The following is an 11,613-nucleotide window of genomic DNA, read 5'->3' as shown; positions in this document are numbered from 1 at the left end:
AAAATACATTTTAGGTGGAATTTGAATTGAATTTACGAGTCTAAGATGGTGTATTAGATGAGAAATAAAATAAGAAGATGTTTCTGTATTTTAATCTTGAACTAGAATCAAATTGCAATGCTCTTCACCATTCAAATATCTTCAAGACCATGTGTATTTAGCCCATGCCATGGAATTTTGGAAACATTCAATAACTGAAAGGTGAAGGAGAAAATTACAATAATCAAGAATCCAGAACATTCGACTTCAGAAGCAGCTGATATGTCCTTCTTGGCCAACAAGGTTGGGGAGAGCTTCCTCGGCATTTTTCCGTTTCTTACCAATCTTTGTTTTATGATCCAACCGTATGGATCAAAGAGGGTGAAAAGACAAATATTCCCTCAAATTTGGGCCCAATCTGATTGTTAGATCTCCAGATATTGCGATTTTCAAATGGCTTAATCTCAACCATTGGATGCATTTTTATCTCCTCCACGCAAGTGCCACCCGGATCAAAAAGTGGGATTCTGATTTGTCAGTACATTTTCTTATTTTCTCCACCATTGAATCATGTGCTGCACCTGTTGATAACTTGCAAATTATAATGTTAAATTGATGAATATTACATACATATATGTGTTTTACTAGCCATATTTGCATGTTATCATAATTAAATGGATGTAAATGGCTTGCACTATAGTTTTATGATTGTTTTTAATTTTTTAGTATTCTTTACATGACATTTAACCACAGTGCATTGAAGATTTTTTTTTCAGGGCATAAAATACCTGGCTAGAGGTTGTTAGTGAATTTACTAATGTTTCTGGAATTTCATCATATTTTTAAATAATTTTCTGACCATTATATCTTCAAGAAACAGTTTTTTGAATTTAAAGAATACATCTCTTTAATTTATTTGGCATTTTAAAAAAGGAATTTTTTTCTTAACATATGTGGCATCCACGTTATTCGTTCAAAATTTGGGCAAATGGTTGGAAGCGCCAAATAAGGCTTTTATAGGCTCATTATGGCATCGCAATGTGCGATGCCATAATGAGAAAATCATTATTTCAACGATACTTGGCGTGGGCGGCAAGGAGAAAAGGTACAAAACTGTCTTCTATACTTTTTGAATATTCTGCGTAATACACGCAGCTAATTGATTCCACATGCAATAAATGCATGAGGAAAATCAATTCTACGTGCATTTATTGGAAGAATGAAAGATAAAATAATGCATTTCTTTTTTAAATTTTTTTTATAGGAATATGGATTAGGTGACGTGGCGCCATCCTAACCACTCAAGAAGAATCACAATCAACCAATGATTGCACCCTTTGGAAGTGCAAAAAAACGTGGCAGCGTGTGATTCGAGGATGGATTAAACAAGGCAACGAATCAGAAGACAACATTTTCTATTGTGTGAAAGAGAGATAAATCCAACGGCTGGGATTAATCACCAGTAAAATGGCGATATCTTGAGATCTAGCCGTCTGATTGCACTCAAATTTTGGGGGTAAGTTTGTCTTTTCATCATCTACAATCCATACGATTGGATCTTTAAATAGAGGGTGGGAAGAAGGGGAAAATGACTGAGGAAGCTCTCCCCAAAGAATTTGGCCAGGAAGGACACAGGTGTTGATTCTGAAGTCGACAGATCTTGGTTCAAGCATCAAAGTTGTAAGTTGCCTCTTCATTATTTGAACTCTTCTTGAACGATTTCAAAATGCCAAGGCATGGGCAAAATGTACATGCCCTTGAAGTTGATTTGAATGGTGATTAACATTACAATTTGAATCTGATTCAGGATCTGATTTTCATTTCTTAGTTCTACATTGATTCTCATCTCATGTTGCATCTTAGATCCCTAGATTATGGTCGAATTTCATCTTTTATTCATTTTCCCCCAATTTTTCTACTTTCTCTCTCTAGGTTAATTCGTCTAATTTCTCTCTATATTTATAGAAATTTATTGTTTGAAAATTCAATTCAACATTTAAAATATCTAAATGCAAAATTTCATTGAAAAATTTGTCCATCTTCAAGCCCAATTTCAAAACCCCTTTCTTGCGTATAAATTCCCAATTTTAATTAAAAAAAATTGTGTTGATAAATCAGATTTATTTAAATCTTTGGTAATCCGAATTAATCTGATATAAGAATCAAAATTATCCTATCAAGCTTATGCTGAATTTTGATTAACCACAAAACAAAGTTAAACAAAATAAAGGCCCATTAAATGCAAAGATTAATTCATTTTTGAATTAATATATTGGAATTAGGATACAAACTCTTGCAAAGGGCCTCCCTGTGGTTTGAATTCTTTCTCATCCTAAACCTTCTATATTTTGAAAAAGGGAATTCTATAAATTTATTGTATAAGCTTAAATCAAAATGACACTTCTAAACTTGCATTTAACAACACCAAATTTAGGGTTATCACCTGTCCTGAGTGCTAAAAACAAAGCAATCATCAATCTACATCGGCGATGCAGCGTAAGTAATGCAAAGTGGTGATTTTCAATTTTCTACTTATAATGGTCATCATTCCTCCACGTGAATTTATTGCGCAAAAAGCAAAGAAAATTTTCAATTAGGCCACGTTCAGTTCATGATTGCATTTAATAGTAAAGAATAAAAAACAATCTTCAGCGATGTGCCACGTCTACAAAAAGAAAAGTGTTGATTGGATAATTATGTCATCATGAATCACAATGCCATAGTTATTTTATTGCGAATGATTGGCAGCGCCAAGGATATGCTAAAAGATTGATGAATTATTAAATATACTTATTAAATGCCTTCAATAATTATAAAATATACTCCCTTAATTCTAAAAAATATTTTCTTTGCTAAATACGAATCAGAGAATTCTAAAAAAATATGGAGAAATCCAGAAAAATTAGTAAATGCCTTAATAAATTATAAACAATTCTTTTCCAACCTGAAAAAATTAACTCAACTAAACTAAAGTCAAAATGTTATGTAAAAAACACCTTAAAATGTAGAAAAATCAAAAAATCCCTGTAAAGACCATTTTTCTCCGTTCAACCATCATAACATGCGAATATGGACATTAGGACACAGATATTTATGTAATATGCATGAGTTTCCAAAGTTATTTTGCGCGCTATCAATGATACAACCTAAAGCTTATATATCTAAGGTGTGAAATTTTCAAAGGTCTAACTATGGACTGACGCAAGCATGGCTAAGTTGCAAAATGATTTTTCCAAAGCTTCCATCTAATCTCATGTCTTCTCTAATGAAATAAGCTATGTGTGCCAGATGATTGGGAGAAAAATCAAATTTATTGGAGATTATACTCATTGAAAATGGAATGAGTGTTATTCTTGATAATTGAATGATTGTTAAAGATTTTCTGCATAAAGGGATTTGGGATAAAATACCAATTTATCAGAAATATGTATATGTAGAGATAGATCGCGGAGGTTGTCAAAATTATTAAAATCCATGTATTGTAGTTCAGTACCAAAGGGTTTTGGGATGAAGAAATCTAAGAGTGTCTCATTTGGATGAGCCCTAAAGAGTAAATATATTGGAAGCATTAAATGAATCCTCCTAATGGTAGCAAACCAATGTAAAAATCCCATATGCATTGGATATTGGACCTATCATAGAATCAGAAACAGTAGTTTATTTAAGATTAATGAGAAGATTTCAGGCTGATCGGAAAAATGAATACTTGATAACTGTGAATTGCATTCTCAACTAGTAAAGAAGGACTAATGATTTAGTTCTGATATATAGATGAGAGAGGCTACGGCTTAAGGGTTACGCCAACTCAAGTTTTAGTGATACTCACATGATGGTAAGTCTACATGCAGATTATTGTTCACATTAAATCTAGGCACAATGTTTTACAAGGTTTCATATAAAGTATCACTATATACTCCAAGATAAAAGTTGAATAAATTGTTGTGGAAGATGGCCCTAAAGAGTTAGTATGGTTGAAAACTGACATTAGCATCATTCTTTTGATCTCAGAAACTATTAACCCTTTGTATGATGACAATATTCCAATTGAACAACTAAAAGAGCTGAAGTCTCATCAAGAGTTCAAGGACTTTATTAGAAATTTTACTTTATTTGGAATATTATGCTTACATGGGATGTTATGATGGATGTGTTTTATTCACAGTCTATATACCAAATCCATATACAAAAACTATTAGCACAAAAGTTTTGAACATCACCTGAAAGAAATTACGCACTCCGCCTTTTCTTCAGTAATTATTGATCAAATATATTCATTATTGCATCTGTGCAATGCTTGTAAATGATGTTCATGAATACATGCAATGCCAATGTGAATTATGATGATATCATAATTCACATATTACATTTCTATCAGAAGGATACTTGAGAAGGTTATTAAAATCCAGAAATAATAAGAGTATATGTTTGTGCTCATATGATGAGTATAGCCAATCCTTTATCCCCTTGTGTATCCGTTCATCCCTGTAAATCCTTGAAAGGTAGTATAACTAACATCAATCAGGTTTATAAATGTCACAGTTGTATAATTGGTCCTGTATACTTGAAACACCAAAGACACCTTGTAGGTGTATGATTTTATTTTGACTATGTCCTATGAATTCTTCACAATTTGATTCAAAACTATCATATCTCGAATGTGCCAACAAGCCTACAAAGGTGATTATGTGGTGAAGAGAGGACTACCTATCCTTGGTATAAGAGGATATTAACTGTAAGAAGGAGACGCCATTAAATACCTGTCAAATGTTATGCAAATATCAATGATGGTGATTGATGATTTCATCATGCATCACTATTAACTAGAATGATCAATTAGGGTTTGACAGTTAACCATACCCTAAGCTGTTGGGGAGTCTTGTTAGCTTATGTGGATGGGTTATGACCTAAGAAGGGGGTGAATTAGACTCTTTAAAATTTATTCACTCAAAAATTATTAACTATATAGAGGATGTGGGAGACAACCTTAGGATAGTCTTTAGTCCAGTTCAAGGTGTTGATGAGCCATGAACAAGTTTGTGTGAAATCCCCCCAAGCTAAATACTTGGAAAGGCATAATAATGATGCCAAGAAAATAATTTTGGTGAATCTATGTCATCCTCAATCCCTTAAGCCTTCCATGAAATGACTATCCTTGACCTTTGACTCTTACCCCAAAGAATCCTCTTCATCAACATCAAAGTCTTCACCTAATTAAGCCCCAAAGCCTAATATGATGTGCTTGAAGAATGCATATTTATGAACCCAAAAAATCTAAGAAATGGGAATAACTTTATTCAATTAGATATTCAAGGATATTCAATAATAATTAACCATGGAATGTATTTTTTATAAAATATATTATATTATAAATTAAGCAAAACAAGAAGGTTCAGTATGGCTTGTTTTTATCTATCTTCTTATTACCTCCTTCCCTTCTTGTTATCTATCGCTTTTTCTATGCTGATGTATATTTAATCCATTTTAGGATCAAGTTTTAAACCAGTTAAAATTTGGAAATCAAGGTTCTTCATTTGAAATATCTCTAGATCTCTTCTAAATTTTTTTCCTCCTCTTCCATGTAGCTTTTAAATATTGCCTAAAATTATGAATAAACTATCCACAAACTTAGAAGAATCTCAAGAATAATCAGAAGTTAATTTCATGATGGTTTTTGAGTGAAAATTCTGCAGATCATCTTTCAAAAAGTCAATTTACTTTTCTTTTTCATTGACAGTGGCTAAAGTTAGTACAATTTAATTTGAACATTCATCAAAATGCTTTACATACACATTTTACTAAATTGCATTAAACCTTAATTTTCAGTTCTCTTATCGACGAAAGATTATAAGTACATGGTAACTGATGATGATAAATAATTTATGGGAGAGTTGACATAATTCTCTATGTATTCAGAGTACTAGATGTATCTTGGCACCACACATATCATAAATTCAACTAATTGATTGGGTTAAAGTCATGCTTGATTAATTAATCCTCATGTACTCATATTTAACTAATAAACTCAACCAATAAAGGTTATCCGAACATTATGTTTTTTAACTAGACTGATTGATGGCCTCAGAGGTCACATATAAGATAATTAGGCGTTGTGGATATACTCTATACTTAGTGATTTTTATGAAATTTGACTGGGGATGGGAGATTCGGAAAATTATCAAAGAGTATTAATAGAAGATACTCATGAAAGTTATTCTTGAGTGCCCTTCCCTCTCTCCTCTTGTTGTTCCCAAATATTGTTTTTGGGTTTTGATGGAGAGAAAATAAGTTTCTAGGCATCAAAGCTCGAGGGAAAGAAAATGATAGATAGTGGACATATCTAGATACAAGGCCATCTAAATATAATAAGGATGCTCATTCAAAGGATCAACTAATCACAGATTTGATCGTTGTGCGCGGCATGTGCTGCGTGTGTGGGGCGTGGGCCAGAAGACATTCCACCTGGAGACTAAGGCATTAACACACAGTGAGCATCGAGATGGTGCAGGTGCATGACGCCCTCACGGGTAGTGCTGAGCGTGCAACGCCCAGCTTGAGGCGCCAAGCGTAGTAGTGTCAGGGCGAACTGTGTGTGATAGGTGTTAGCGCGGGTGCCAGTGACACGTGGAGCATCAAGGCTAGGATGGGGCGGCGAATGGTGCGGCTCCAGGCTTGGGGCCGCATGTGTAGCAGGGGCCCATAGGCACACAGAGAGTCAGGACTCAAGGCGCAAGATCAACCCTACCCAGGCGTATCACACCTCGTCTTGTTACTTCTTGTGTCTTCCCTCGTCCTACCCCATGTAATGTCCATGACTACGATGTAACCTCTATACGATATGAATGCAATGACCTTATTCATGTATGGGGCTGTGTAACGACCTTCTCCTCTGACCCCTTCCTTCTATGCAATCTTAAGTATTTCAAAAACTTCCGCTGCAACAAAGCAAGGCTGCTCAGTGTTCTGCTCCAAGCACTAAGGCCGCCACGCATCAGATTTGAGCATTGTTCCTAGCTCAGGATTTGACTGCTTGACCCATGGGATTACTAGCTTATGCATGAGCCATGAAAATACAATAGCTTGGTGCTCTATGAGTTCTGTATATCGGAATCATGAAACAATATGAGGACTTATCAATGTCTTAGAGATTAAAAGATTAAAGTTTTGTTCATATTTTTGGTTACACTACTGATTGAATGATAGAGAAATCCACTTTTGGTGAATTCACTTTTGTTTAAGAAAACCCCATCACCAATCTCAACAAGAAATATAATGTGAAATTTCACCAGTGTAGAGTGATAACATGCTAGTTATTAGATTAATATAATGAATACATGTTTATTTGAATTAAAATTAACATACATGAGTGTTAGTTTAATCGGCTACATAATAACCTAAGGGGGATGAATTAGTTTCTTTAGTTATACTATTTATTTATTTGTTAAGTAACCTAGGATTTTTCTAACTAGAAAATGAGGTGGAGAAAGTGGGAGACATTTATTTTTTTAGACAGCTTAGGCCAATCCTAAATACTGTTCAGGGGTATCCATCCCCAGGTGAGGGTATGTCTTAATGGTGTTTGTGTGAATGCCCCCAAAAAAAATCATGTGGAAATATGGCTCAACAAGGATACCAAAAATGAAAAAAGTTGGTGAAGCTCTGTCATCTTCCACCCTCCAAGTTTTTCATGGAACTATGACAGTTGACCTACTTCAACTTGGTCCTTGAAGCATTCTCTACTTTTGCCCCAAAACCCTTCTCTGACAAACCACAAAGATCTAGCAATAATAATATATTTCTGAATCGTATGAATTTCTCCTTAACAACACTTAGTACATAATTAGTATCCTTAACTACTCAAGACTATGCATAATTTCATGTTATTCAACATGAATATACTCTCATATCAGAAAATTATCAAATCTGAAATTAAAAGTACTGAAATACTATTATTACTTCCCTAACGAAGTATCTCTTTATGTGCGTCCACTCTTTCCTCTAGTCCTCTTCTCCTCCATGCTTTTCTTATGATAATTTTTTGGTTTGTGTTTGACCTACGTGCTTAAAAATAAATATATGCTTCATTTAGGCACCAAATGACATAATTATAACTTGTATGATTCATAACATGATTAGAAACAGCTATTACCTGTGACACAATGTTCAAAATCAACTTGAACCGATCTCCAGAGGTTAATCTTTACACATTCTTTGTCAACCACCTAATTCCTTTGTGTCCAAGTTGAAACCCCTGTAACTCTTTCAAAACTCAACCAAAGATTTGATTCCATTTTCTATGGATTTTTATGAACGTTAGAAACTAGTTATAAGCTGAAAGAAACCTTAAAATAAACCTTAAAGCTATATTAAAGATATCAAACATGGAATAGACATGGTCCAAACCGTGCGAGCGAATCCCGCTCGTGCGGTTGGGCGCATGTGCGGTGCGATTGTGTGGTAAATCGCACGGGATTTTTGCACTTCGCACCGCACACCGCACAGGGGTCGGTGCAGTGTGAAAATTCGCTGTGGTGCGATTGTGCGGTAAATTGCACAGGATTTACGCACTTCGCACCGCACACCGCACAGGGGTCGGTGTCGCCGCGTCATAATAATTTGAATTATTAATTATATTAATAATTAAACGTATTAATTTTACCAATTATTCTAAGAATTAAATGTAATTATTTTATTTCCAAATCACATTTAAAATCCTTCAACTTGTGCAAAAGGCATAACGTTCCATTCAAAGAGGCCGTCTTTGGTTTTGAATGTCGTCTTCCATTCATCTCCCGGTTGGATCCTGACCTGATGATAGCCATTATCTTTTCAAAGATAGATTTAAGAAGTGGCTATCATCAGGTCAGGATCCGATCGGGAGATGAATGGAAGACGGCGTTCAAAACCAAAGACGGCCTCTTTGAATGGAACGTTATGCCTTTCGGGCTGTCTAATGCCCCGAGTACTTTTCAGATGTTGATGAATAAAGTACTCCGCCCATTTATAGGAAAGTTTGTGGTAGTCTATTTTGATGATATCCTAATTTACAGCTACACGAGGAACGATCATCTCCAACATCTACGGCAAGTATGCGCAGCCCTACGCCAAGAGAAGCTTTATGCGCATCCGACGAAGTGTAGTTTCTTCGCATCCAAAGTATCCTTTCTAGGATTTATATTGTCATCAAAAGGAGTAGCTGCGGACCCTGCTAAAGTTGAGGCGATAACCACTCGGCCAAAATTGAAAAAGATACATGACGTGAGGAGTTTCATTGGGCTTGCTACCTTTTATAGGAGGTTCATACCGGGATTTAGTGGTGTGACTACACCTATCACTGATCTCCTTCAAAGAAAACAATTTGAGTGGACGTCCTCAGCGGATCACGCCTTTGAGCTTGTCAAGAAGCTCATGACGGAGGCACCAGTACTGAGATTACCTGACTTCACCAAGGTCTTCGAGGTATCATGCGATGCTTCCGGTGTCGGAATAGGGGGAGTCCTAAGTCAAGAAGGACATCCCATAGAGTACTTTAGTGAAAAGTTGAATGATACGCGTAAATGATATGATATTTATGACAGAGAATTCTATTCATTGGTGCAATCCTTACGCCATTGGCATCACTATCTCCTACCAAAGGAATTCGTCCAATTTTCAGATCACAGCATGTTACGTCACCTCCATGACCAACGCAAGGTCAGCGACCGCCATGCGCGATGGATAGCGTACCTAAAAGATTTTACCTTTGTTATTCGCCACAAAAAGGGGAAGGATAATGTCGTGGCCGATGCCTTAAGTAGACGACCTTTGATCTTAAACATGATGAAGACTCAAGTCCTCAGATTTGAGCAATTACGAGATGATTACATCGAATGTCCCGATTTCGGGAAAATTTTAGGGCAGGTCCGCGAAGATGTAATCCCAAAATCGCGGGATTACTATATCGATGACGGATACTTATTCCACGGCAAGCGGCTATGCATTCCCCAGACTTCCCTACGTGATTTCTTAGCATGGGAGACACATGCCGGCGGATTGAGTGGACACTTTGGAGTTAACAAGACAATTCAAGCAATGGAGCAGCAGTTTTTTTTGTCATCTCTTAAACGAGATGTGGGGAAGATTATTTCTCGATGCCTGACATGCGCTAAGGCCAAACTCACCAAGCAAAACACCGGACTCTATACTCCACTACCCGTTCCCGACAAGCTGTGGGAAGACGTTAGTATTGATTTTGTCTTAGGATTACCTAAGACATATAGGAACCATGACTCCGTCATGGTTGTAGTCGATCGTATCTCAAAGATGACACATTTTGTGCCATGTTCAAAGACATCCGATGCATCCCGAGTCGCTCGACTTTTCTTTGATAATATAGTCAAATTGCACGGGGTGCCCAAGACCATCGTCTCGGATCGAGACGTGAAATTCACTAGTTATTTTTGGAAAACACTTTGGGTTCTCATGGGAACCCAATTGAAGTTTTCCACCGCGTACCATCCACAAATGGATGGTCAAACCGAGGTTGTCAACCGTAGTCTTGGCAACCTACTTAGATCGTTAGTGGGTGATAACCTTAAAATGTGGGATCAATCTTTGCCCCGCGCCGAGTTTGCTTTTAACCACTCGGTGAATCACACAACTGGGAAAGCTTCTTTTGAAATAGTTTATGGTCAACTTCTGAGGAAACCCATAGATCTCATTCTATTAGACGCACGTAATAAAGTTTCTGATGAAGCATATGATTTTGCAAATGAAATTAGGAACATGCATGAGCATATTCATACACGCATATCATCTCTAAACGAGCAATATAAGATCCAATATTTTCTCAGAAGGTGAACTAGTGATTGTTAGATTGAGGCCTGAGAGACATTCTCCAGGGGTCGCTACGAAGCTACATGCTCGTAGTGCTGGGCCTTTCCAGATAGCCCAAAGAATCAACGACAATGCATACGTCGTGAGTATTTCTCCAAGTTGGGGAATTAGTTCAACCTTTAACGTTAGTGACTTAGTCCGATATCATCCCATGCCACTCATTGAAGAGCCTCACAACCACTTTAAACTTGATAGTAATGAGAGTGAGAGTACACGCATTCCACTTCCACTACCTACCCTTATGCGGCAAGAAAAGATAGAAACGGTATTGCAGGAAGTAATTAATGCTGCAGGGGATCGAGTGGAACGTACATTTCTTGTACACTGGCAGGGGCGACCGACATCGGACGATACATGGATCACTGAAGAAGACCTACGACGGCAACGACCAGACTTGATCCAGCTCATCGAAGACATTGTGGAGCTTTGCTCGCCGGAGTCGAGCTCTTCCCACCCGGGGAGGATGATGGGGGACCATCGCACCGACACTGACATTAGACGAGCCCAACCACATCGAGCTGCTCGTGCCGACGTCTGCGACCCAAGATTCAAGTACTCGTCGTGATCATTAGTAACTTTTTTTTATTATTTCATTTACTTGTAATTTTCAGAACAAATGGATTGGGCCGTTGTTTTGGGCCTCGTCCATGTTTTCGTTTTACTTTTGAATTGCTTGTAAAGAGGAGGACCTCGTCTCGCGACGGTTTCCTCCTCTAAGAACCGTCTCTTGGCAACCATCCTCCCTATATAAGGGGATGGTAT

This window comes from Wolffia australiana, chromosome 17 (assembly GCF_029677425.1).
Source record: "Wolffia australiana isolate 7733 chromosome 17, ASM2967742v1".
NCBI lineage: Eukaryota > Viridiplantae > Streptophyta > Magnoliopsida > Alismatales > Araceae > Wolffia > Wolffia australiana.
This window is presented reverse-complemented; position numbering follows the sequence as displayed.